This window comes from Lepisosteus oculatus, unplaced genomic scaffold, assembly GCF_040954835.1.
Source record: "Lepisosteus oculatus isolate fLepOcu1 unplaced genomic scaffold, fLepOcu1.hap2 HAP2_SCAFFOLD_78, whole genome shotgun sequence".
Lineage (NCBI taxonomy): Eukaryota > Metazoa > Chordata > Actinopteri > Semionotiformes > Lepisosteidae > Lepisosteus > Lepisosteus oculatus.
Genome location: NW_027168341.1, coordinates 256,505 through 281,223, shown reverse-complemented (window position 1 = coordinate 281,223; position 24,719 = coordinate 256,505). Strand labels below are relative to the sequence as shown.

The following is a 24,719-nucleotide window of genomic DNA, read 5'->3' as shown; positions in this document are numbered from 1 at the left end:
CATGCAGGACACTGCTCATGATGTTTCCCGAGCAGAAACACAGTGCGTTTTTCCAAGCCATTTGACAAAGCCCACCCACTGAAAACTGCAGCAGATCGTGTAAAGACGTTCAACTTTGTAACTACTGCACGCACAGGAAGCAGAATAAATTCCTCTTTTCAAACTGTCAAAGGTTTGCTTTGCGAACGCTGCAGGACATCGCACAATCTCTTTTGAATGGGGACAAACGATTTCTTATGGGGCGCAGTAAGTACAGACGTTTAAAATGCTCCACTCATGCCGACGATGCAGCATGAAGAAGCGCAACCTAACGTTTGACAGACAAAAGCCAGGCGCCGCTACGAGCAATATGAAATCATACTGACAAGCACACGGCGTTTCGCGCTGACACAAAAGTAATCTCGACAGACGCTGTTCTTTGCATAAAGCTGAAAGAGCTAAAGAGCGTTTCTGTTGACACGTAACAAGTTCGTTTCTTTCTACCATGATATCACCGTGACCAAATCTGTCTTTAAACACCTTGCTCAGTCTCTGACGAGACTGTCAAAAATTGCTTTCGCCGATTGTATTGCAAACCGGCGGAAGCGGGGTATTGGGAAAAGTTTTCAACTAGCAATAATCGCGCCTCGGCTAACCCTCACAGGCTACGATACTGCCACTGCGCAAAGCTGACGGTTGCCAGGCAACCGCGGGGATCCTATGGAAATCGTTATCGATCGTGTCATGGCATGTCGTTGCTATAACGCTTCATATTTGTCGTCTTCTTCTTCTTCTAGCTTGAGGTTTTGAAGAATTTCATGACAGACAAGGGCTCTGTTGGGAACAAAGGGCGTTGTGAGAAAACCGTTGCTTATTTTCAGCAGCAGAAATACAACCCTTTAAATACAAGATGACAGAACAATGACGAAGGGCATGCCGGGAGGAACTCATGCACTACAGAGGAAAGGGGGCGGGCACGTACAGTTCACATTCAAGCCACAAGTACTCTTCTCGGATGTTGCACAAACAAATCCTAACGTCTTGAAAGCATTGCAGCATGTTTGTGTCCCACTTCCCGTGGCTGCGGGACGACTGACACGAACGGACAAACACAATCTGTGGCGTTTAGCGTGACATAGTCTTGCAGGCATCGTGCTGTCTCACTGCAATATTATACCGCTGGAGGAAACAGTCCATCTGGCCATGAAACTCATTTGAACGTCTAGCTACAGCAACTAACAATATCATGATTTATTCAGGATGTGTGGAATCAGCACGTCCCGGAGACAGCTTCCGAAATCGTGAGCATTCTCTGGTGGTAGGGGCGTTCAAGATGGCGCTCAGGTGGGAGGTAAAGTTTAGTGGTTGGGGAGTTTTTTTGAGTTTTTCATGACCTGAATGTTAATTTTTGCTTTTTTTGACTACAGAAAAATAAGGACTTGACTTACTAGTTGTTTAAACTTCAGTTATAATTGAAAGAAAAAAAAAACGATTTTTTTTAGGTTTAAAAAGTCCGATATGAGTAACACTGGGAAAAGAAAAGAGAGTGCTGGGTCTTCGAAGGAGAACTCTAAGATACCTCAATCGTATATGTATAGCACTACAAAAAAATCGATGGCAACTAAAGGGAAAAGTGAAGCAGCTGCAGGGGCAGCAAGAGGGCGGAGGCGCCGCGCGCCCGGCCGAAGTGTTGGACCGGTGCGCTTTACGTGCTGAAATAAACACGCGACAGCCCCGAAATGTTTCCAGAGTGCTGTGCACTGAAGACTTGCCTGGTGCTCCTCCGTGCAGATTCTTTGTCCTCCTCCAGTGCGGGACGAGCCAACACAAGGGAGCGCATTCGCCAACATCCAGGCACGCAATGCGATTTGGAAAGCAGCTCCTTTCCAAAGAGTTGCACACGAACGATCCTTCAGTCCCGCTCGGGGGGCACGGAGCCCCCGCCACACACAGCTTCAAGTAGCGAGTCAGGCGCCAGGGCTTTCGCTTACGGCCACACCACCCTGAACACGCCCGATCTCGTCTGATCTTGGAAGCTAAGCAGGGTCGGGCCTGGTTAGTACTTGGATGGGAGACCACCTGGGAATACCAGGTGCTATAAGCTCTTGCTCTCCTGGCCAGCAGGGGTCGCCGTTGGTGCCGTAGGCTTTGGGAGGAAAACCTGCAGGATGGAAAGGTGATCTATAGCCTCATCTCTAGAGATGTTTTGTTGCTGTGGCATGTGTGTGACCCATATTCAAAAAAAAAAAACCCGTCTGTAAAACGAATATCGAAGCTGCCTCTAAATCTGCAAATGAAGATGAGTCGATAAACCACTCGTTTTTCGTATAACTAGACATATATTCATTTGTTACCGATTTCATTCATTGAGCACGGATACAATAGAGGTACAGCCATTCACTGTTTGACATGTCTGCACTGGTACAGAACCGAGCAATCAGAAAACGGGTGAAACTGTCTTTAGACTCAGCATACAGTACCGAGGCCCCCCATGACCAAATAAAGGCTAACCTCGATAATCAGCCTAAAGAACGCAGACTACAGCAAAACGACTGACTTTGAAAAGGGAATGAACGTCCGGAAGGAGTAGTGGAACTAGCTTGAGATGCTTCTCCGGACCCCTAACTAAAAGCCAGCGAGAACCAGCAGCGGCGTCCACTCCTGTTGAACCGGGATCCTTCCGCAGCCACGCAGCTCGTGGTGTCCTAACCCTCCCGTATCTGATTTTGGACCAAGCACATCAGGGGAGAGCGCGAACGCAGTCCCCCACTACCAGAAATTATGCAGTCGAGATTCCCACATTTGGGGAATTTGCAGGGGTCAGCACAGCCGGAGTGCAATGGCCGAGCCTCGCTCTGGTTGAATCTCCTTCTTGATCAAGATATCTCCCCTGCCAGGTAAGTATGAGTTAAACAGGCCCCTGCAAGCGGCCCGCACCCACAGCACAAATCGCGCAGCCTAGGCCACCTCCTCGCCCCGCACGCCACCGCCTCCTGCTGGGCCCACTCTTTCACACACTCACACGCCACACTAACACTCAAAAGTGTGGGCAAAACGAGAAAACGAGCGCGCCGTTTCCTACACATCTGCAGTCGCCGTTGCGCATTCGGAGCATGTCCCGGGATGCAATTCGGCCTCATTTGCATAACTCCAGACCGGCAGATCGCCACGCAAGCTCGCGACGTGCGCCTGCCACACACCGAACAAACCTTTTCAGCAATTTCCAAAAAACGGGCCTGCTCGCCTGCCCACAAGGCTCCGTCTCTTACCTTCTCTCCAGAGCCTGCTGCCTTCTGTGCTTTTCTCTCGGCACCGCTGCAGTGCACACAACTCCTGCAGCGGGAGGGGGGGAGAAAGTTCCCGCGCTCCGCCGCAGGGAAGGCTCGCTCCGTGCGCACACGTCCTTTCGATGCCAGTCCAACAAGTGCTCCGCATTAGCTGCGTCGGGGCTCCGGCGTGTCGCACCTCACCTCACCTCGCCCTACCCCCTCCTTGAATGTCTGCCGCTGGGCATGCCCCGCTCTCCTCCGCCTTATCTTATCGCGTGTGAGCACCGACAATGGCCACAATGCCGGGGAATGGCACCTGTAAAGTGTTAATTGGGGCACAGGAACAGCCCGTCTCGTCTCGGGGGGGCCGGCTTCAGAGACAATACAGCAAACACAGCGGGGCGGGGGAAGAAGACGACACCACACATGCGGGTACATTCAGCTCCGGCGGGAACGAGACATTTGTCGGTCTTTTCAAGTGCCGAGAGCCGAGCAATCCTTCACTTGTATCGTTTCTCCCCGGTGACTAGATCTGGCCCTGCGACTCTCGACTGGGCTCACCCCCGGGGCAGCCCAGCAGGTGTGAGCCTGGCCGGCACCCGGATAGGAGATTCCACCCCGGAAAAGCTCCGGTTGCTGCTGCTCCTGCAAGAGGTGTGACTGGGACCAGTAGGGAGCGCTCACCCTGCGGGCTGTGTGGCTCTCTTACGCCCCAGCCTCCTGATGGCGACACTCTGCTGCACAAACAGAGGTCAAACCGAGGTCCCGACCCTCCTTGGCCATTAGGAAACCCCAGGGCGTCTCTCAAAAAGAGACGCCGGGGGTGTCCCTCTGGTGTTAATGCTCCCCTTTACACATCAGTCGGGGTCTCCTCCTAATCCCCGTCTCACCTGTAACAATCAATGACGAGGCCCCCCTGTCCGTGAGATTTAGTACTCGCGCAAGAGACCGGGGGCAGAGCGCGAACGCGGTCCCCCGCCCCCCACAAAGTGCGCGCTCCGGGTCCTGCAACACAGCGGAAGGGCAGCGAGAAGGAGCCTCTTGCTCTGACGCCGCAAGGCCACAAGAGGGCGGAGGCGCCGCGCACCCGGCCGACGTGTTGGACCGGTGCGCTTTACGTGCTGAAATAAACACGCGAAAGCCCCGAAAGGTTTCCAGAGTGCTGTGCACTGGAGGTTTTTGTCTGGTGAAGACTTGCCTGGTGCTCCTCCGTGCAGATTGTTTGTCCTCCTCCAGTGCGGGACGAGCCAACACAAGGGAGCGCATTCGCCAACATCCAGGCACGCAATGCGATTTGGAAAGCAGCTCCTTTCCAAAGAGTTGCACACGAACGATCCTTCAGTCCCGCTCGGGGGGCACGGAACCCCCGCCACACACAGCTTCAAGTAGCGAGTCAGTCGCCGGGGCTTTCGCTTACGGCCACACCACCCTGAACACGCCTGATCTCGTCTGATCTCGGAAGCTAAGCAGCGTCGGGCCTGGTTAGTACTTGGATGGGAGACTGCCTGGGAATACCAGGTGCTGTAAGCTTTTGCTCTCCCGGCCAGCAGGGGTCGCCGTTGGTGCCGTAGGCTTTGGGAGGAAAACCTGCAGGATGGAAAGGTGATCTATAGCCTCATCTCTAGAGATGTTTTGTTGCTGTGGCATGTGTGTGACCCATATTCAAAAAAAAAAACCCGTCTGTAAAACGAATATCGAAGCTGCCTCTAAATCTGCAAATGAAGATGAGTCGATAAACCACTCGTTTTTCGTATAACTAGACATATATTCATTTGTTACCGATTTCATTCATTGAGCACGGATACAGTAGAGGTACAGCCATTCACTGTTTGACATGTCTGCACTGGTACAGAACCGAGCAATCAGAAAACGGGTGAAACTGTCTTTAGACTCAGCATACAGTACCGAGGCCCCCCATGACCAAATAAAGGCTAACCTCGATAATCAGCCTAAAGAACGCAGACTACAGCAAAACGACTGACTTTGAAAAGGGAATGAACGTCCGGAAGGAGTAGTGGAACTAGCTTGAGATGCTTCTCCGGACCCCTAACTAAAAGCCAGCGAGAACCAGCAGCGGCGTCCACTCCTGTCGAACCGGGATCCTTCCGCAGCCACGCAGCTCGTGGTGTCCTAACCCTCCCGTATCTGATTTTGGACCAAGCACATCAGGGGAGAGCGCGAACGCAGTCCCCCACTACCAGAAATTATGCAGTCGAGATTCCCACATTTGGGGAATTCGCAGGGGTCAGCACAGCCGGAGTGCAATGGCCGAGCCTCGCCCTGGGTGAACCTCCTTCTTGATCAAGGTATCTCCCCTGCCAGGTAAGTATGAGTTAAACAGGCCCCTGCAAGCGGCCCGCACCCACAGCACAAATCGCGCAGCCTAGGCCACCTCCTCGCCCCGCACGCCACCGCCTCCTGCTGGGCCCACTCTTTCACACACTCACACGCCACACTAACACTCAAAAGTATGGGCAAAACGAGAAAACGAGCGCGCCGTTTCCTACACATCTGCAGTCGCCGTTGCGCATTCGCAGCATGTCCCGGGATGCAATTCGGCCTCATTTGCATAACTCCAGACCGGCAGATCGCCACGCAAACTCGCGACGTGCGCCTGCCACACACCGAACAAACCTTTTCAGCAATTTCCAAAAAACGGGCCTGCTCGCCTGCCCACAAGGCTCCGTCTCTTACCTGCTCTCCAGAGCCTGCTGCCTTCTGTGCTTTTCTCTCGGCACCGCTGCAGTGCACACAACTCCTGCAGCGGGAGGGGGGGAGAAAGTTCCCGCGCTCCGCCGCAGGGAAGGCTCGCTCCGTGCGCACACGTCCTTTCGATGCCAGTCCAACAAGTGCTCCGCATTAGCTGCGTCGGGGCTCCGGCGTGTCGCACCTCACCTCACCTCGCCCTACCCCCTCCTTGAATGTCTGCCGCTGGGCATGCCCCGCTCTCCTCCGCCTTATCTTATCGCGTGTGAGCACCGACAATGGCCACAATGCCGGGGAATGGCACCTGTAAAGTGTTAATTGGGGCACAGGAACAGCCCGTCTCGTCTCGGGGGGGCCGGCTTCAGAGACAATACAGCAAACACAGCGGGGCGGGGGAAGAAGACGACACCACACATGCGGGTACATTCAGCTCCGGCGGGAACGAGACATTTGTCGGTCTTTTCAAGTGCCGAGAGCCGAGCAATCCTTCACTTGTATCGTTTCTCCCCGGTGACTAGATCAGGCCCTGCGACTCTCGACTGGGCTCACCCCCGGGGCAGCCCAGCAGGTGTGAGCCTGGCCGGCACCCGGATAGGAGATTCTACCCCGGAAAAGCTCCGGTTGCTGCTGCTCCTGCAAGAGGTGTGACTGGGACCAGTAGGGAGCGCTCACCCTGCGGGCTGTGTGGCTCTCTTACGCCCCAGCCTCCTGATGGCGACACTCTGCTGCACAAACAGAGGTCAAACCGAGGTCCCGACCCTCCTTGGCCATTAGGAAACCCCAGGGCGTCTCTCAAAAAGAGACGCCGGGGGTGTCCCTCTGGTGTTAATGCTCCCCTTTACACATCAGTCGGGGTCTCCTCCTAATCCCCGTCTCACCTGTAACAATCAATGACGAGGCCCCCCTGTCCGTGAGATTTAGTACTCGCGCAAGAGACCGGGGGCAGAGCGCGAACGCGGTCCCCCGCCCCCCACAAAGTGCGCGCTCCGGGTCCTGCAACACAGCGGAAGGGCAGCGAGAAGGAGCCTCTTGCTCTGACGCCGCAAGGCCACAAGAGGGCGGAGGCGCCGCGCACCCGGCCGACGTGTTGGACCGGTGCGCTTTACGTGCTGAAATAAACACGCGAAAGCCCCGAAAGGTTTCCAGAGTGCTGTGCACTGGAGGTTTTTGTCTGGTGAAGACTTGCCTGGTGCTCCTCCGTGCAGATTGTTTGTCCTCCTCCAGTGCGGGACGAGCCAACACAAGGGAGCGCATTCGCCAACATCCAGGCACGCAATGCGATTTGGAAAGCAGCTCCTTTCCAAAGAGTTGCACACGAACGATCCTTCAGTCCCGCTCGGGGGGCACGGAACCCCCGCCACACACAGCTTCAAGTAGCGAGTCAGTCGCCGGGGCTTTCGCTTACGGCCACACCACCCTGAACACGCCTGATCTCGTCTGATCTCGGAAGCAAAGCAGCGTCGGGCCTGGTTAGTACTTGGATGGGAGACTGCCTGGGAATACCAGGTGCTGTAAGCTTTTGCTCTCCCGGCCAGCAGGGGTCGCCGTTGGTGCCGTAGGCTTTGGGAGGAAAACCTGCAGGATGGAAAGGTGATCTATAGCCTCATCTCTAGAGACATTTTGTTGCTGTGGCATGTGTGTGACCCATATTCAAAAAAAAAAACCCGTCTGTAAAACGAATATCGAAGCTGCCTCTTAATCTGCAAATGAAGATGAGTCGATAAACCACTCGTTTTTCGTATAACTAGACATATATTCATTTGTTACCGATTTCATTCATTGAGCACGGATACAGTAGAGGTACAGCCATTCACTGTTTGACATGTCTGCACTGGTACAGAACCGAGCAATCAGAAAACGGGTGAAACTGTCTTTAGACTCAGCATACAGTACCGAGGCCCCCCATGACCAAATAAAGGCTAACCTCGATAATCAGCCTAAAGAACGCAGACTACAGCAAAACGACTGACTTTGAAAAGGGAATGAACGTCCGGAAGGAGTAGTGGAACTAGCTTGAGATGCTTCTCCGGACCCCTAACTAAAAGCCAGCGAGAACCAGCAGCGGCGTCCACTCCTGTCGAACCGGGATCCTTCCGCAGCCACGCAGCTCGTGGTGTCCTAACCCTCCCGTATCTGATTTTGGACCAAGCACATCAGGGGAGAGCGCGAACGCAGTCCCCCAGTACCAGAAATTATGCAGTCGAGATTCCCACATTTGGGGAATTCGCAGGGGTCAGCACAGCCGGAGTGCAATGGCCGAGCCTCGCCCTGGGTGAACCGATTTCGATTTTTAAGAACTTTATTTTCTTTTCACAAAAAAATACAGGAAATCACAAATCAGAAAGCTTTACATTAATATACATACTTAAAACAGTATATATGATCACATCTCATTACATTTTGACACGGTAACAGTTACATAGCAACAATTTTCTTTTTTTCTGGTGCAAATCACATTCTTTATTTAAACATGATAATGTTTTTCACAGTTTCTTGAGATGTTGACCTATGCTCTCTATTTCCCACAGATTTTCTGCTTCCTCCCTCCCTTCTCTCCACAGATCTCTGAGGTAATAGTTCTCTCGGGTGATGAACAGGGCCAGGCTACCTGCTGCCTTGACTGGGACCTCGATGCCTTTGAACAGCCCCATGTTCCTCACTCTCCACAGGGCGTCTTTCCCACTGTTCACCACGGCCCAGATCCTGTCAAACACGTCAGGAGGAAGCTTGACAGGAGAGATGCCGTATCTAACGAAAGCAGCGGTCAGGGTAAATTGGGGCGAGAGAGCCTGCAACCAATCTTCAAACTGGGCCCAGAAGGCCTTAGCAAAAAAGCAGGACCACAGGAGATGGGTCACAGTCTCCTCCTCGCTGCAGCCCACCCTAACGCAGCGAGGGCTGGGGGTGAGGCCCCTACGGTACAAGAAAGTTCGTACCGGTAAGCACTGGTGGACGACACTCCAGGCTAAATCTCTGTGAATGTTGCACAGAAATTTAGAGGATGTGTGTTTCCACACCTTCCTTGTTTGGGCTGATGTTAAAATGCCCACAGGGGTCTGCCTATTGTTCTGGGGTGCTACGAAATCTTCCAGTTTTTGGACGCTGACATCTCGGAGGGGAATATGGCCAATTCGGTGAGATCTTAGAAAACTTTTAACTGTCCCATAAATTGCAGGGCATGTGTCAGAGAGTGGGACGTCCAGCTTGGGTCTGACACCCCACACTCTGAACACCTCCCTACCTACCCAGAGCCTGGAAAAATAAGTCCAGGTACGCGCTGCAGGTGCTGTTGCAAAGCCTCTCAGCACAGAGGCCAGGAAAATGCACAGCAGCTTCGTAGCAATATCTGGGACAGACTTCCCCCCTGAGGGTAGCGGCCTGTACATTATTTCCCTTCTGAGTCTTTCCTGCTTCCCACCCCATAGAAATTGAAACATCAATCTCCTCAGCACCGCCGCAACACGGTGTGGGATTGGGAAGGTAGAAGCCAGAAAATTCAAGACAGGCAAGAGCTCGGCTTTGATGACCAGCACCTTCCCTGTCATGGTGAGGTCTCGGTCCTTCCATTGCATCAGTTTTTTGTTTAAGATTGGCAATTTGTTCTGCCAATTTACTGTTCCCATCTCTTCTCCAAAATACACCCCCAGGACCTTAATTCTCTTCTCTTGCAGCCTGAGATCATGTTCTTCTTTTGGCTCCCTCCAGTTCTGATAAAAAATCTCACTCTTAGATGTGTTAATTTTTGCGGAGGAAGCCAAAGAGAACCGATCACAGCACTGCAGAGCTCTGCTAATTGAGGCATTGTCAGAGAGGAGCAGGGTGACGTCATCCATGTATAGAGATGTCTTTACCTCTCCTCCCCCACTTCCAGGCACTGGTATCCCATTAATGGCCTGATCCTGGCGCAAGGCACAGGCTAAGGGCTCCATAGCCAAAACGAATAACAAGGGGGATAATGGGCAGCCCTGCCTCACCCCTGAACAGACTTCAAAGGTGCGTGATCTATTGCCATTAACCATGACTCTGCTGTTGCTACCTGTGTACAGCAGGTTAATCCACTTTCTCATGATGGGGCCAAACTTCATGTGCTCAAGTACCGATGTTAAGTACTGCCGGTTTAGGCGGTCAAAGGCCTTTTCTAGGTCTACACCTAAAATGCACAGAGGGAGGGAGCGATCCTCAGAGTACAGACAGACATCCCTCAACAAGGCCAGGTTGTCGCTCATCAGGCGTCCTGCTATCCCACAAGTCTGTTCTTTCCCTACCAGTGAGGCCACTACATTTTGTAGGCGCAGGAAAAGGGCTTTGGACAGGATCTTAGTGTCCACGCCTAACAGGCTGAGGGGTCTCCAGTTCTTTATGTCATTTTTTGCTCCTTTCTTAAACAAGAGAGAGATAGTGCCTTCTCTTAAGGAGTCAGGCAGCAATTCTGTCTTGTAGCTTTCCTCGAATAGGAGCAGTAGCGGATCCTGAAGCAGATCCCAAAAGGTGCAATAAAATTCTTTAGGGAGCCCGTCAGCACCCGGAGTTTTCCCCTTCTGTAAGCTCTCCATAGCCTGTCTCAGCTCTTCTACTGTCAAATCCCTCTCAAGTACTTCCCTATCTTCTTCACTCAAAATGTTTTCTAGCTTTGAGGTAAAAAAATGAATATCTTCATCCTTTACCTCTGTAGAGCTGTACAGTCTTGAGTAGAAGGCCTCGGTGCAGGAGAGGATAGCACTCGGCTCTGTTCTCTCTCGTCCCTCCTCATCAACTACACTTTCCATGACAGTCTTGGAGCCTACCACTTTCCTGAAAAAGAAGCGAGTACACTTCTCATTTTCTTCCAAGAACTGCACTCTGCTTCTTAACAGCACTCCTCGACTACTTTCTTCGGCTATGCTCCGGATGTCCTTTTTTAAAAGGGCGATATCCTCGAGCACATCGAAGCCACTGTGCAGCATCGTGTAGAGACGCTGCAGCTGCCTCTGTTTCCTGGCTAGCACTCCTCTCCGTCTGGCAGCAGCCTTCCTTCCCTCAGCCATGAAAAAGGCCTTTGTCCTCACCTTCACCTCCTCCCACCACTCTCCTACTGACCCGTACAGACACTGCAAGGACAGCCACTGTGATAGTTTCTCCTTGTAGCGGGATACTACCCCCTCGTTCTCTAGCAGCTTTGTGTTGAGTTTCCAGAGGCCTGGGCCAAAGACAGTCCCGCCCTGGAGTTCCACTCTACACCCTAAAGCCTGATGATCTGAGAAGAAGACAGGCTGAAGAGTGACCCCAACAACTTTCACTCTCTCTGAGACAAAGCAATAGTCAATTCTGGAGCTGCTATTCCTCCCTGACCATGTATATCCTGCTGTTGTGGGATATATACATCTATATGTGTCTGAGAGTTTAAAGTCTTGAACTAAGTTTTGCAGGGCCAGTGAGCTGGAATCCAATTTTATCGGCGAGCTAGACTGCCTGTCTGTGTGCTCTAAGATACAATTAAAATCCCCTCCCACTATCACGTCTGTGCTGCATAACAATAGGGGGGAGAGTGCCTTGAGTAGCTCCACCCTTCCTCCTACGTCAGTAGGGCAATACACATTGATTAGCCGCAGGTTAACGGTCCCCCATTCCACATCCACACACAGCAACCTGCCATCTATGACCCTCTGAATACTTTTCAATTTGAATGCCCATCCTTTGAAAAGAATGGCCACGCCAGAGGCTCTGTTGTTATTGTCCCCTGACCAAACAGAAGGCCCTTTATCCCACCTATCTTCAAAACTTTTATACCTCTCTTGATAGGCTAAAGCACACTCCTGCAACATCAACACATCTCCCTCTCTCTGCTGGAGGTAATCAAAGACAGACTGGCATTTAACTCTGTCATTGATACCTCTTGTGTTAAGAGAAATTATGTTAAGAGCCATATTACATAAGAAAGTGGAACCAGTCTTTACAAAACACATTTCTCTTCGGTCTCACCTGTTACCTTTTTCTTTTTCTTTTTCTTCTTACCAATTTCCTGCCAGCCATCCTCTGAATGAGCCTTCATCAGGGTGGCAGCAGTAAAGGCGTTCACAGAGTCCATTTCAAGGAAGGGGGTAGAGGGAGGGGTGGAGAGGTTCCAGCTGTCCCCATCGCCATGCTCTCCTTCCTCCTCGCTCGGGGAGAAAACAGAGTCATTTTTTCTTTTCCTCAAGTCCAGCTCCTGGGAGCACTGAGGGGAAAGGGGTGCAGCCGATGCACCAGTCTCCTCTTCCCCCTCACCCACCAGCTGCTGCAGATCCTCCGTGATGGACTGGATGGAGGAGAGGAGGGCATCTGTAGCACTTGCAGAGTCTGAGAAAAGCAGCTCCGCTGAATCCTGGGTATCCTCGCTGGACCCGCTCCACCGGGGGGCCCCACACTGGCCCTCGTTCTGAGGAGCAGGAGTGGGGGAGGGGTCCTCGCTGTTCTCGGGGGTTTTCAAACCCTCGTGCTTGTCTGGTGCAGTCTGCGGTTGTGGGGGCGTAGTGGATTTCTCTTCCACCAGCCCCGGAGCCACAGCAGGACTGATCCTGGCTGGAGGCTGAGAGTCTTTGTCCAACAAGGGTTCTTTGTTTGACTTGTTGTTTGCTTTGGATTTTCGGGCCGGTTTGGCTGAAACAAGCACTGCCTCATCCTTTCTCATTTTGAGTTTATTGGCGTAGGCGTGAGGGCAGTTCTTAAAAACGTGTCCTTCCGAGCCACATAAATTGCACTTTGGCAGCATTGAACAGTCAGAGGCTAAATGTCCCTGTTTGCCACAGGTCTTGCAGCATTTCACAGTGCAGGACGATGCCAGGTGTCCCACAGCACCACAGCGCCGACACACCTTTGGTTGTCCCACATAAAACACATAGCCATTGCAGGCGCCCAGCCGGATTGTAGAGGGCAGGTGACTTAAGCCTCCATTTACGCTGTCCGGTAGCAAGCGAACCTCGAATTTCCTTGCTCCTGTTTTTATACCATCAACATCTCTAACCTCAGTTCCATGGTGGACGGTGCAGTACTGGTTAAGCCAGGTGTGAATGTCCTCCGTCTTTGCCAGTTCCGAGAACATAACAACATGCACCGTTTTCCTCTCTCTCTGTGTCAGAGGCTGCAAGTTGATCTTCTCAAGTGCAGGAACTTTGCCTCTTTTTGCCTCAAACACATCCACGCATTGTTCAAACAGAGGATAGGTAGCAAATACAACCTCAAATGCTTTCTGACCTGGGAGAGCGAAGATGAAATCCAAGTGCCGAGGTTCAAAGCCAAGTTCCTTCTGTAACACTTTTCTGCTGAACTGCATACGATCCATGAAGAGGTCATCCAAGAGCTCAAAACGTACAGCATTCTTACGGGATCCAAAGGTTGCCATTTCAAAAACTGCAAATCGAACACTGCTTCCAACAAAAGAAAAACAATCCAACTACTCCACCTACAGGCTGATCAAGGTATCTCCCCTGCCAGGTAAGTATGAGTTAAACAGGCCCCTGCAAGCGGCCCGCACCCACAGCACAAATCGCGCAGCCTAGGCCACCTCCTCGCCCCGCACGCCACCGCCTCCTGCTGGGCCCACTCTTTCACACACTCACACGCCACACTAACACTCAAAAGTGTGGGCAAAACGAGAAAACGAGCGCGCTGTTTCCTACACATCTGCAGTCGCCGTTGCGCATTCGCAGCATGTCCCGGGATGCAATTCGGCCTCATTTGCATAACTCCAGACCGGCAGATCGCCACGCAAGCTCGCGACGTGCGCCTGCCACACACCGAACAAACCTTTTCAGCAATTTCCAAAAAACGGGCCTGCTCGCCTGCCCACAAGGCTCCATCTCTTACCTGCTCTCCAGAGCCTGCTGCCTTCTGTGCTTTTCTCTCGGCACCGCTGCAGTGCACACAACCCCTGCAGCGGGAGGGGGGGAGAAAGTTCCCGCGCTCCGCCGCAGGGAAGGCTCGCTCCGTGCGCACACGTCCTTTCGATGCCAGTCCAACAAGTGCTCCGCATTAGCTGCGTTGGGGCTCCGGCGTGTCGCACCTCACCTCACCTCGCACTGCCCCCTCCTTGAATGTCTGCCGCTGGGCATGCCCCGCTCTCCTCCGCCTTATCTTATCGCGTGTGAGCACCGACAATGGCCACAATGCCGGGGAATGGCACCTGTAAAGTGTTAATTGGGGCACAGGAACAGCCCGTCTCGTCTCGGGGGGGCCGGCTTCAGAGACAATACAGCAAACACAGCGGGGCGGGGGAAGAAGACGACACCACACATGCGGGTACATTCAGCTCCGGCGGGAACGAGACATTTGTCGGTCTTTTCAAGTGCTGAGAGCCGAGCAATCCTTCACTTGTATCGTTTCTCCCCGGTGACTAGATCTGGCCCTGCGACTCTCGACTGGGCTCACCCCCGGGGCAGCCCAGCAGGTGTGAGCCTGGCCGGCACCCGGATGGGAGATTCCACCCCGGAAAAGCTCCGGTTGCTGCTGCTCCTGCAAGAGGTGTGACTGGGACCAGTTGGGAGCGCTCACCCTGCGGGCTGTGTGGCTCTCTTACGCCCCAGCCTCCTGATGGCGACACTCTGCTGCACAAACAGGCGCCGTCCTTCGGGGGAGGCGTCAAACCGAGGTCCCGACCCTCCTTGGCCATTAGGAAACCCCAGGGCGTCTCTCAAAAAGAGACGCCGTGGGTGTCCCTCTGGTGTTAGTGCTCCCCTTTACCCATCAGTCGGGGTCTCCTCCTAATCCCCGTCTCACCTGTAACAATCAATGACGAGGCCCCCCTGTCCGTGAGATTTAGTACTCGCGCAAGAGACCGGGGGCAGAGCGCGAACGAGGTCCCCCGCCCCCCACAAAGTGCGCGCTCCAGGTTCCCTCTCGGGGCCCTGCAACACAGCGGAAGGGCAGCGAGAAGGAGCCTCTTGCTCTGACGCCGCAAGGCCACAAGAGGGCGGAGGCGCCGCGCGCCCGGCCGACGTGTTGGACCGGTGCGCTTTACGTGCTGAAATAAACACGCGAAAGCCCCGAAATGTTTCCAGAGTGCTGTGCACTGGAGGTTTTTGTCTGGTGAAGACTTGCCTGGTGCTCCTCCGTGCAGATTGTTTGTCCTCCTCCAGTGCGGGACGAGCCAACACAAGGGAGCGCATTCGCCAACATCCAGGCACGCAATGCGATTTGTAAAGCAGCTCCTTTCCAAAGAGTGGCACACGAACGATCCTTCAGTCCCGCTCGGGGAGCACGGAACCCCCGCCACACACAGCTTCAAGTAGCGAGTCAGGCGCTGGGGCTTTTGCTTACGGCCACACCACCCTGAACACGCCTGATCTCGTCTGATCTCGGAAGCTAAGCAGCGTCGGGCCTGGTTAGTACTTGGATGGGAGACTGCCTGGGAATACCAGGTGCTGTAAGCTTCTGCTCTCCCGGCCAGCAGGGGTCGCCGTTGGTGCCGTAGGCTTTGGGAGGAAAACCTGCAGGATGGAAAGGTGATCTATAGCCTCATCTCTAGAGATGTTTTGTTGCTGTGGCATGTGTGTGACCCATATTCCAAAAAAAAAACCCGTCTGTAAAACGAATATCGAAGCTGCCTCTGAATCTGCAAATGAAGATGAGTCGATAAACCACTCGTTTTTCGTATAACTAGACATATATTCATTTGTTACCGATTTCATTCATTGAGCACGGATACAATAGAGGTACAGCCATTCACTGTTTGACATGTCTGCACTGGTACAGAACCGAGCAATCAGAAAACGGGTGAAACTGTCTTTAGACTCAGCATACAGTACCGAGGCCCCCCATGACCAAATAAAGGCTAACCTCGATAATCAGCCTAAAGAACGCAGACTACAGCAAAACGACTGACTTTGAAAAGGGAATGAACGTCCGGAAGGAGTAGTGGAACTAGCTTGAGATGCTTCTCCGGACCCCTAACTAAAAGCCAGCGAGAACCAGCAGCGGCGTCCACTCCTGTCGAACCGGGATCCTTCCGCAGCCACGCAGCTCGTGGTGTCCTAACCTTCCTGTATCTGATTTTGGACCAAGCACATCAGGGGAGAGCGCGAACGCAGTCCCCCACTACCAGAAATTATGCAGTCGAGATTCCCACATTTGGGGAATTCGCAGGGGTCAGCACAGCCGGAGTGCAATGGCCGAGCCTCGCCCTGGGTGAACCTCCTTCTTGATCAAGGTATCTCCCCTGCCAGGTAAGTATGAGTTAAACAGGCCCCTGCAAGCGGCCCGCACCCACAGCACAAATCGCGCAGCCTAGGCCACCTCCTCGCCCCGCACGCCACCGCCTCCTGCTGGGCCCACTCTTTCACACACTCACACGCCACACTAACACTCAAAAGTGTGGGCAAAACGAGAAAACGAGCGCGCCGTTTCCTACACATCTGCAGTCGCCGTTGTGCATTCGCAGCATATCCCGGGATGCAATTCGGCCTCATTTGCATAACTCCAGACCGGCAGATCGCCACGCAAGCTCGCAACGTGCCCCTGCCACACACCGAACAAACCTTTTCAGCAATTTCCAAAAAACAGGCCTGCTCGCCTGCCCACAAGGCTCCGTCTCTTACCTGTTCTCCAGAGCCTGCTGCCTTCTGTGCTTTTCTCTCGGCACCGCTGCAGTGCACACAACTCCTGCAGCGGGAGGGGGGGAGAAAGTTCCCGCGCTCCGCCGCAGGGAAGGCTCGCTCCGTGCGCACACGTCCTTTCGATGCCAGTCCAACAAGTGCTCCGCATTAGCTGCGTCGGGGCTCCGGCGTGTCGCACCTCACCTCACCTCGCACTGCCCCCTCCTTGAATGTCTGCCGCTGGGCATGCCCCGCTCTCCTCCGCCTTATCTTATCACGTGTGAGCACCGACAATGGCCACAATGCCGGGGAATGGCACCTGTAAAGTGTTAATTGGGGCACAGGAACAGCCCGTCTCGTCTCGGGGGGGCCGGCTTCAGAGACAATACAGCAAACACAGCGGGGCGGGGGAAGAAGACGACACCACACATGCGGGTACATTCAGCTCCGGCGGGAACGAGACATTTGTCGGTCTTTTCAAGTGCCGAGAGCCGAGCAATCCTTCACTTGTATCGTTTCTCCCCGGTGACTAGATCTGGCCCTGCGACTCTCGACTGGGCTCACCCCCGGGGCAGCCCAGCAGGTGTGAGCCTGGCCGGCACCCGGATGGGAGATTCCACCCCGGAAAAGCTCCGGTTGCTGCTGCTCCTGCAAGAGGTGTGACTGGGACCAGTAGGGAGCGCTCACCCTGCGGGCTGTGTGGCTCTCTTACGCCCCAGCCTCCTGATGGCGACACTCTGCTGCACAAACAGGCGCCGTCCTTCGGGGGAGGCGTCAAACCGAGGTCCCGACCCTCCTTGGCCATTAGGAAACCCCAGGGCGTCTCTCAAAAAGAGACGCCGTGGGTGTCCCTCTGGTGTTAGTGCTCCCCTTTACCCATCAGTCGGGGTCTCCTCCTAATCCCCGTCTCACCTGTAACAATCAATGACGAGGCCCCCCTGTCCGTGAGATTTAGTACTCGCGCAAGAGACCGGGGGCAGAGCGCGAACGAGGTCCCCCGCCCCCCACAAAGTGCGCGCTCCAGGTTCCCTCTCGGGGCCCTGCAACACAGCGGAAGGGCAGCGAGAAGGAGCCTCTTGCTCTGACGCCGCAAGGCCACAAGAGGGCGGAGGCGCCGCGCGCCCGGCCGACGTGTTGGACCGGTGCGCTTTACGTGCTGAAATAAACACGCGAAAGCCCCGAAATGTTTCCAGAGTGCTGTGCACTGGAGGTTTTTGTCTGGTGAAGACTTGCCTGGTGCTCCTCCGTGCAGATTGTTTGTCCTCCTCCAGTGCGGGACGAGCCAACACAAGGGAGCGCATTCGCCAACATCCAGGCACGCAATGCGATTTGTAAAGCAGCTCCTTTCCAAAGAGTGGCACACGAACGATCCTTCAGTCCCGCTCGGGGAGCACGGAACCCCCGCCACACACAGCTTCAAGTAGCGAGTCAGGCGCTGGGGCTTTTGCTTACGGCCACACCACCCTGAACACGCCCGATCTCGTCTGATCTCGGAAGCTAAGCAGCGTCGGGCCTGGTTAGTACTTGGATGGGAGACTGCCTGGGAATACCAGGTGCTGTAAGCTTCTGCTCTCCCGGCCAGCAGGGGTCGCCGTTGGTGCCGTAGGCTTTGGGAGGAAAACCTGCAGGATGGAAAGGTGATCTATAGCCTCATCTCTAGAGATGTTTTGTTGCTGTGGCATGTGTGTGACCCATATTCCAAAAAAAAAACCCGTCTGTAAAACGAATATCGAAGCTGCCTCTGAATCTGCAAATGAAGATGAGTCGATTAACCACTCGTTTTTCGTATAACTAGACATATATTCATTTGTTACCGATTTCATTCATTGAGCACGGATACAATAGAGGTACAGCCATTCACTGTTTGACATGTCTGCACTGGTACAGAACCGAGCAATCAGAAAACGGGTGAAACTGTCTTTAGACTCAGCATACAGTACCGAGGCCCCCCATGACCAAATAAAGGCTAACCTCGATAATCAGCCTAAAGAACGCAGACTACAGCAAAACGACTGACTTTGAAAAGGGAATGAACGTCCGGAAGGAGTAGTGGAACTAGCTTGAGATGCTTCTCCGGACCCCTAACTAAAAGCCAGCGAGAACCAGCAGCGGCGTCCACTCCTGTCGAACCGGGATCCTTCCGCAGCCACGCAGCTCGTGGTGTCCTAACCTTCCTGTATCTGATTTTGGACCAAGCACATCAGGGGAGAGCGCGAACGCAGTCCCCCACTACCAGAAATTATGCAGTCGAGATTCCCACATTTGGGGAATTCGCAGGGGTCAGCACAGCCGGAGTGCAATGGCCGAGCCTCGCCCTGGGTGAACCTCCTTCTTGATCAAGGTATCTCCCCTGCCAGGTAAGTATGAGTTAAACAGGCCCCTGCAAGCGGCCCGCACCCACAGCACAAATCGCGCAGCCTAGGCCACCTCCTCGCCCCGCACGCCACCGCCTCCTGCTGGGCCCACTCTTTCACACACTCACACGCCACACTAACACTCAAAAGTGTGGGCAAAACGAGAAAACGAGCGCGCCGTTTCCTACACATCTGCAGTCGCCGTTGTGCATTCGCAGCATATCCCGGGATGCAATTCGGCCTCATTTGCATAACTCCAGACCGGCAGATCGCCACGCAAGCTCGCAACGTGCCCCTGCCACACACCGAACAAACCTTTTCAGCAATTTCCAAAAAACAGGCCTGCTCGCCTGCCCACAAGGCTCCGTCTCTTACCTGTTCTCCAGAGCCTGCTGCCTTCTGTGCTTTTCTCTCGGCACCGCTGCAGTGCACACAACTCCTGCAGCGGGAGGGGGGGAGAAAGTTCCCGCGCTCCGCCGCAGGGAAGGCTCGCTCCGTGCGCACACGTCCTTTCGATGCCAGTCCAACAAGTGCTCCGCATTAGCTGCGTCGGGGCTCCGGCGTGTCGCACCTCACCTCACCTCGCACTGCCCCCTCCTTGAATGTCTGCCGCTGGGCATGCCCCGCTCTCCTCCGCCTTATCTTATCACGTGTGAGCACCGACAATGGCCACAATGCCGGGGAATGGCACCTGTAAAGTGTTAATTGGGGCACAGGAACAGCCCGTCTCGTCTCGGGGGGGCCGGCTTCAGAGACAATACAGCAAACACAGCGGGGCGGGGGAAGAAGACGACACCACACATGCGGGTACATTCAGCTCCGGCGGGAACGAGACATTTGTCGGTCTTTTCAAGTGCCGAGAGCCGAGCAATCCTTCACTTGTATCGTTTCTCCCCGGTGACTAGATCTGGCCCTGCGACTCTCGACTGGGCTCACCCCCGGGGCAGCCCAGCAGGTGTGAGCCTGGCCGGCACCCGGATGGGAGATTCCACCCCGGAAAAGCTCCGGTTGCTGCTGCTCCTGCAAGAGGTGTGACTGGGACCAGTAGGGAGCGCTCACCCTGCGGGCTGTGTGGCTCTCTTACGCCCCAGCCTCCTGATGGCGACACTCTGCTGCACAAACAGGCGCCGTCCTTCGGGGGAGGCGTCAAACCGAGGTCCCGACCCTCCTTGGCCATTAGGAAACCCCAGGGCGTCTCTCAAAAAGAGACGCCGGGGGTGTCCCTCTGGTGTTAGTGCTCCCCTTTACCCATCAGTCGGGGTCTCCTCCTAATCCCCGTCTCACCTGTAACAATCAATGACGAGGCCCCCCTGTCCGTGAGATTTAGTACTCGCGCAAGAGACCGGGGGCAGAGCGCGAACGCGGTCCCCCGCCCCCCACAAAGTGCGCGCTCCGGGTTCCCTCTCGGGGCCCTGCAACACAGCGAAAGGGCAGCGAGAAGGAGCCTCTTGCTCTGACGCCGCAAGGCCACAAGAGGGCGGAGGCGCCGCGCGCCCGGCCGACGTGTTGGACCGGTGCGCTTTACGTGCTGAAATAAACACGCGAAAGCCCCGAAATGTTTCCAGAGTGCTGTGCACTGGAGGTTTTTGTCTGGTGAAGACTTGCCTGGTGCTCCTCCGTGCAGATTGTTTGTCCTCCTCCAGTGCGGGACGAGCCAACACAAGGGAGCGCATTCGCCAACATCCAGGCATGCAATGCGATTTGGAAAGCAGCTCCTTTCCAAAGAGTTGCACACGAACGATCCTTCAGTCCCGCTCGGGGGGCACGGAACCCCCGCCACACACAGCTTCAAGTAGCGAGTCAGGCGCCGGGGTTTTCGCTTATGGCCACACCACCCTGAACACGCCCGATCTCGTCTGATCTCGGAAGCTAAGCAGTGTCGGGCCTGGTTAGTACTTGGATGGGAGACTGCCTGGGAATACCAGGTGCTGTAAGCTTTTGCTCTCCCGGCCAGCAGGGGTCGCCGTTGGTGCCGTAGGCTTTGGGAGGAAAACCTGCAGGATGGAAAGGTGATCTATAGCCTCATCTCTAGAGATGTTTTGTTGCTGTGGCATGTGTGTGACCCATATTCCAAAAAAAAAACCCGTCTGTAAAACGAATATCGAAGCTGCCTCTAAATCTGCAAATGAAGATGAGTCGATAAACCACTCGTTTTTCGTATAACTAGACATATATTCATTTGTTACCGATTTCATTCATTGAGCACGGATACAATAGAGGTACAGCCATTCACTGTTTGACATGTCTGCACTGGTACAGAACCGAGCAATCAGAAAACGGGTGAAACTGTCTTTAGACTCAGCATACAGTACCGAGGCCCCCCATGACCAAATAAAGGCTAACCTCGATAATCAGCCTAAAGAACGCAGACTATAGCAAAACGACTGACTTTGAAAAGGGAATGAACGTCCGGAAGGAGTAGTGGAACTAGCTTGAGATGCTTCTCCGGACCCCTAACTAAAAGCCAGCGAGAACCAGCAGCGGCGTCGACTCCTTTCGAACCGGGATCCTTCCGCAGCCACGCAGCTCGTGGTGTCCTAACCCTCCCGTATCTGATTTTGGACCAAGCACATCAGGGGAGAGCGCGAACGCAGTCCCCCACTACCAGAAATTATGCAGTCGAGATTCCCACATTTGGGGAATTCGCAGGGGTCAGCACAGCCGGAGTGCAATGGCCGAGCCTCGCCCTGGGTGAACCGATTTCGATTTTTAAGAACTTTATTTTCTTTTCACAAAAAAATACAGGACATCACAAATCAGAAAGCTTTACATTCATATACATACTTAAAACAGTATATATGATCACATCTCATTACATTTTGACATGGTAACAGTTACATAGCAACAATTTTCTTTTTTTCTGGTGCAAATCACATTCTTTACTTAAACTTGATAATGTTTTTCACAGTTTCTTGAGATATTGACCTATGCTCTCTATTTCCCACAGATTCTCTGCTTCCTCCCTCCCTTCTCTCCACAGATCTCTGAGGTAATAGTTCTCTCGGGTGATGAACAGGGCCAGGCTACCTGCTGCCTTGACTGGGATCTCGATGCCTTTGAACAGCCCCATGTTCCTCACTCTCCACAGGGCAACTTTCCCACTGTTCACCACGGCCCAGATCCTGTCAAACACGTCAGGAGGAAGTTTGACAGGAGAGATGCCGTATATGACGAAAGCAGCGGTCAGGGTAAATTGGGGCGAGAGAGCCAGCAACCAATCTTCAAACTGTGCCCAGAAGGCCTTAGCAAAAAAGCAGGACCACAGGAGATGGGATACAGTCTCCTCCTCGCCGCAGCCCACCCTAACGCAGCGAGGGCTGGGGGTGAGGCCCCTACGGTACAAGAAAGTTCGTACCGGTAAGCACTGGTGGACGACACTCCAGGCTAAATCTCTGTGAATGTTGCACAGAAACTTAGAGGATGTGTGTTTCCACACCTTCCTTGTTTGGGCTGATGTTAAAATGCCCACATGGGTCTGCCTATTGTTCTGGGGTGCAACGAAATCTTCCAGTTTTTGGACGCTGACATCTCGGAGGGGAATATGGCCAATTGGGTGAGATCTTAGAAAACTTTTAACTGTCCCATAAATTGCAGGGCATGTGTCAGAGAGTGGGACGTCCAGCTTGGGTCTGACACCCCACACTCTGAACACCTCCCTACCTACCCAGAGCCTGGAAAAATAAGTCCAGGTACGCGCTGCAGGTGCTGTTGCAAAGCCTCTCAGCACAGAGGCCAGGAAAATGCACAGCAGCTTCGTAGCAATATCTGGGACAGACTTCCCCCCTGAGGGTAGCGGCCTGTACATTATTTCCCTTCTGAGTCTTTCCTGCTTCCCACCCCATAGAAATTGAAACATCAATCTCCTCATCACCGCCGCAACACGGTGTGGGATTGGGAAGGTAGAAGCCAGAAAATTCAAGACAGGCAAGAGCTCGGCTTTGATGACCAGCACCTTCCCTGTCATGGTGAGGTCTCGGTCCTTCCATTGCATCAGTTTTTTGTTTAAGATTGGCAATTTGTTCTGCCAATTTACTGTTCCCATCTCTTCTCCAAAATACACCCCCAGGACCTTAATTCTCTTCTCTTGCAGCCTGAGATCATGTCCTTCTTTTGGCTCCCTCCAGTTCTGATAAAAAATCTCACTCTTAGATTTGTTAATTTTTGCGGAGGAAGCCAAAGAGAAACGATCACAGCACTGCAGAGCTCTGCTAATTGAGGCATTGTCAGAGAGGAGCAGGGTGACGTCATCCATGTATAGAGATGTCTTTACCTCTCCTCCCCCACTTCCAGGCACTGGTATCCCATTAATGGCCTGATCCTGGCGCAAGGCACAGGCTAAGGGCTCCATAGCCAAAACGCATAACAAGGGGGATAATGGGCAGCCCTGCCTCACCCCTGAACAGACTTCAAAGGGGCGTGATCTATTGCCATTAACCATGACTCTGCTGTTGCTACCTGTGTACAGCAGGTTAATCCACTTTCTCATGATGGGGCCAAACTTCATGTGCTCAAGTCCCGATGTTAAGTACTGCCGGTTTAGGCGGTCAAAGGCCTTTTCTAGGTCTACACCTAAAATGCAAAGAGGGAGGGAGCGATCCTCAGAGTACAGACAGACATCCCTCAACAAGGCCAGGTTGTCGCTCATCAGGCGTCCTGCTATCCCACAAGTCTGTTCTTTCCCTACCAGTGAGGCCACTACATTTTGTAGGTGCAGGAAAAGGGCTTTGGACAGGATCTTAGTGTCCACGCCTAACAGGCTGAGGGGTCTCCAGTTCTTTATGTCATTTTTTGCTCCTTTCTTAAACAAGAGAGAGATAGTGCCTTCTCTTAAGGAGTCAGGCAGCAATTCTGTCTTATATCTTTCCTCGAATAGGAGCAGTAGCGGATCCTGAAGCAGATCCCAAAAGGTGCAATAAAATTCTTTAGGGAGCCCGTCAGCACCTGGAGTTTTCCCCTTCTGTAAGCTCTCCATAGCCTGTCTCAGCTCTTCTACTGTCAAATCCCTCTCAAGTACTTCCCTATCTTCTTCACTCAAAACGTTTTCTAGCTTTGAGGTAAAAAAATGAATTTCTTCATCCTTTACCTCTGTAGAGCTGTACAGTCTTGAGTAGAAGGCCTCGGTGCAGGAGAGGATAGCACTCGGCTCTGTTCTCTCTCGTCCCTCCTCATCAACTACACTTTCCATGACAGACTTGGAGCCTACCACTTTCCTGAAAAAGAAGCGAGTACACTTCTCATTTTCTTCCAAGAACTGCACTCTGCCTCTTAACAGCACTCCTCGACTACTTTCTTCGGCTATGCTCCGGATGTCCTTTTTTAAAAGGGTGATATCCTCGAGCACATCGAAGCCACTGTGCAGCATCGTGTAGAGACGCTGCAGCTGCCTCTGTTTCCTGGCTAGCACTCCTCTCCGTCTGGCAGCAGCCTTCCTTCCCTCAGCCATGAAAAAGGTCTTTGTCCTCATCTTCACCTCCTCCCACCACTCTCCTACTGACCCGTACAGACACTGCAAGGACAGCCACTGTGATAGTTTCTCCTTGTAGCGGGATACTACCCCCTCGTTCTCTAGCAGCTTTGTGTTGAGTTTCCAGAGGCCTGGGCCAAAGACAGTCCCGCCCTGGAGTTCCACTCTACACCCTAAAGCCTGATGATCTGAGAAGAAGACAGGCTGAAGAGTGACCCCAACAACTTTCACTCTCTCTGAGACAAAGCAATAGTCAATTCTGGAGCTGCTATTCCTCCCTGACCATGCATATCCTGCTGTTGTGGGATATATACATCTATATGTGTCTGAGAGTTTAAAGTCTTGAACTAAGTTTTGCAGGGCCAGTGAGCTGGAATCCAATTTTATCGGAGAGCTAGACTGC

At 53.4% G+C, this 24,719-nt stretch overlaps 13 non-coding genes across 13 annotated transcripts; 6 read left to right on the top strand and 7 right to left on the bottom strand.

Annotated features, from left to right (window-relative positions):
* Positions 1-528: 528 nt before the first annotated feature.
* On the bottom strand, positions 529-670 carry LOC138235215 (U4 spliceosomal RNA). The gene has a single exon (XR_011188092.1). It is a non-coding gene; the product is annotated as a U4 spliceosomal RNA (small nuclear RNA).
* Positions 671-1,964: 1,294 nt separating this feature from the next.
* LOC138235181 (5S ribosomal RNA) lies at positions 1,965-2,083 on the top strand. Its single transcript, XR_011188065.1, has one exon. It is a non-coding gene; the product is annotated as a 5S ribosomal RNA (ribosomal RNA).
* Positions 2,084-2,720: 637 nt separating this feature from the next.
* Positions 2,721-2,884, bottom strand: LOC138235199 (U1 spliceosomal RNA). Its single transcript, XR_011188082.1, has one exon. It is a non-coding gene; the product is annotated as a U1 spliceosomal RNA (small nuclear RNA).
* Positions 2,885-4,659: 1,775 nt separating this feature from the next.
* On the top strand, positions 4,660-4,778 carry LOC138235177 (5S ribosomal RNA). Its single transcript, XR_011188061.1, has one exon. It is a non-coding gene; the product is annotated as a 5S ribosomal RNA (ribosomal RNA).
* A 636-nt stretch (positions 4,779-5,414) lies between these two features.
* Positions 5,415-5,578, bottom strand: LOC138235190 (U1 spliceosomal RNA). The gene has a single exon (XR_011188073.1). It is a non-coding gene; the product is annotated as a U1 spliceosomal RNA (small nuclear RNA).
* Positions 5,579-7,353: 1,775 nt separating this feature from the next.
* LOC138235180 (5S ribosomal RNA) lies at positions 7,354-7,472 on the top strand. Its single transcript, XR_011188064.1, has one exon. It is a non-coding gene; the product is annotated as a 5S ribosomal RNA (ribosomal RNA).
* Positions 7,473-8,108: 636 nt separating this feature from the next.
* On the bottom strand, positions 8,109-8,278 carry LOC138235208 (U1 spliceosomal RNA). Its single transcript, XR_011188087.1, has one exon. It is a non-coding gene; the product is annotated as a U1 spliceosomal RNA (small nuclear RNA).
* Positions 8,279-15,218: 6,940 nt separating this feature from the next.
* On the top strand, positions 15,219-15,337 carry LOC138235176 (5S ribosomal RNA). Its single transcript, XR_011188060.1, has one exon. It is a non-coding gene; the product is annotated as a 5S ribosomal RNA (ribosomal RNA).
* Positions 15,338-15,973: 636 nt separating this feature from the next.
* LOC138235189 (U1 spliceosomal RNA) lies at positions 15,974-16,137 on the bottom strand. Its single transcript, XR_011188072.1, has one exon. It is a non-coding gene; the product is annotated as a U1 spliceosomal RNA (small nuclear RNA).
* Positions 16,138-17,944: 1,807 nt separating this feature from the next.
* Positions 17,945-18,063, top strand: LOC138235202 (5S ribosomal RNA). Its single transcript, XR_011188083.1, has one exon. It is a non-coding gene; the product is annotated as a 5S ribosomal RNA (ribosomal RNA).
* Positions 18,064-18,699: 636 nt separating this feature from the next.
* On the bottom strand, positions 18,700-18,863 carry LOC138235188 (U1 spliceosomal RNA). The gene has a single exon (XR_011188071.1). It is a non-coding gene; the product is annotated as a U1 spliceosomal RNA (small nuclear RNA).
* A 1,807-nt stretch (positions 18,864-20,670) lies between these two features.
* On the top strand, positions 20,671-20,789 carry LOC138235172 (5S ribosomal RNA). The gene has a single exon (XR_011188057.1). It is a non-coding gene; the product is annotated as a 5S ribosomal RNA (ribosomal RNA).
* Positions 20,790-21,425: 636 nt separating this feature from the next.
* On the bottom strand, positions 21,426-21,595 carry LOC138235203 (U1 spliceosomal RNA). Its single transcript, XR_011188084.1, has one exon. It is a non-coding gene; the product is annotated as a U1 spliceosomal RNA (small nuclear RNA).
* Between the last annotated feature and the right edge of the window lie 3,124 nt (positions 21,596-24,719).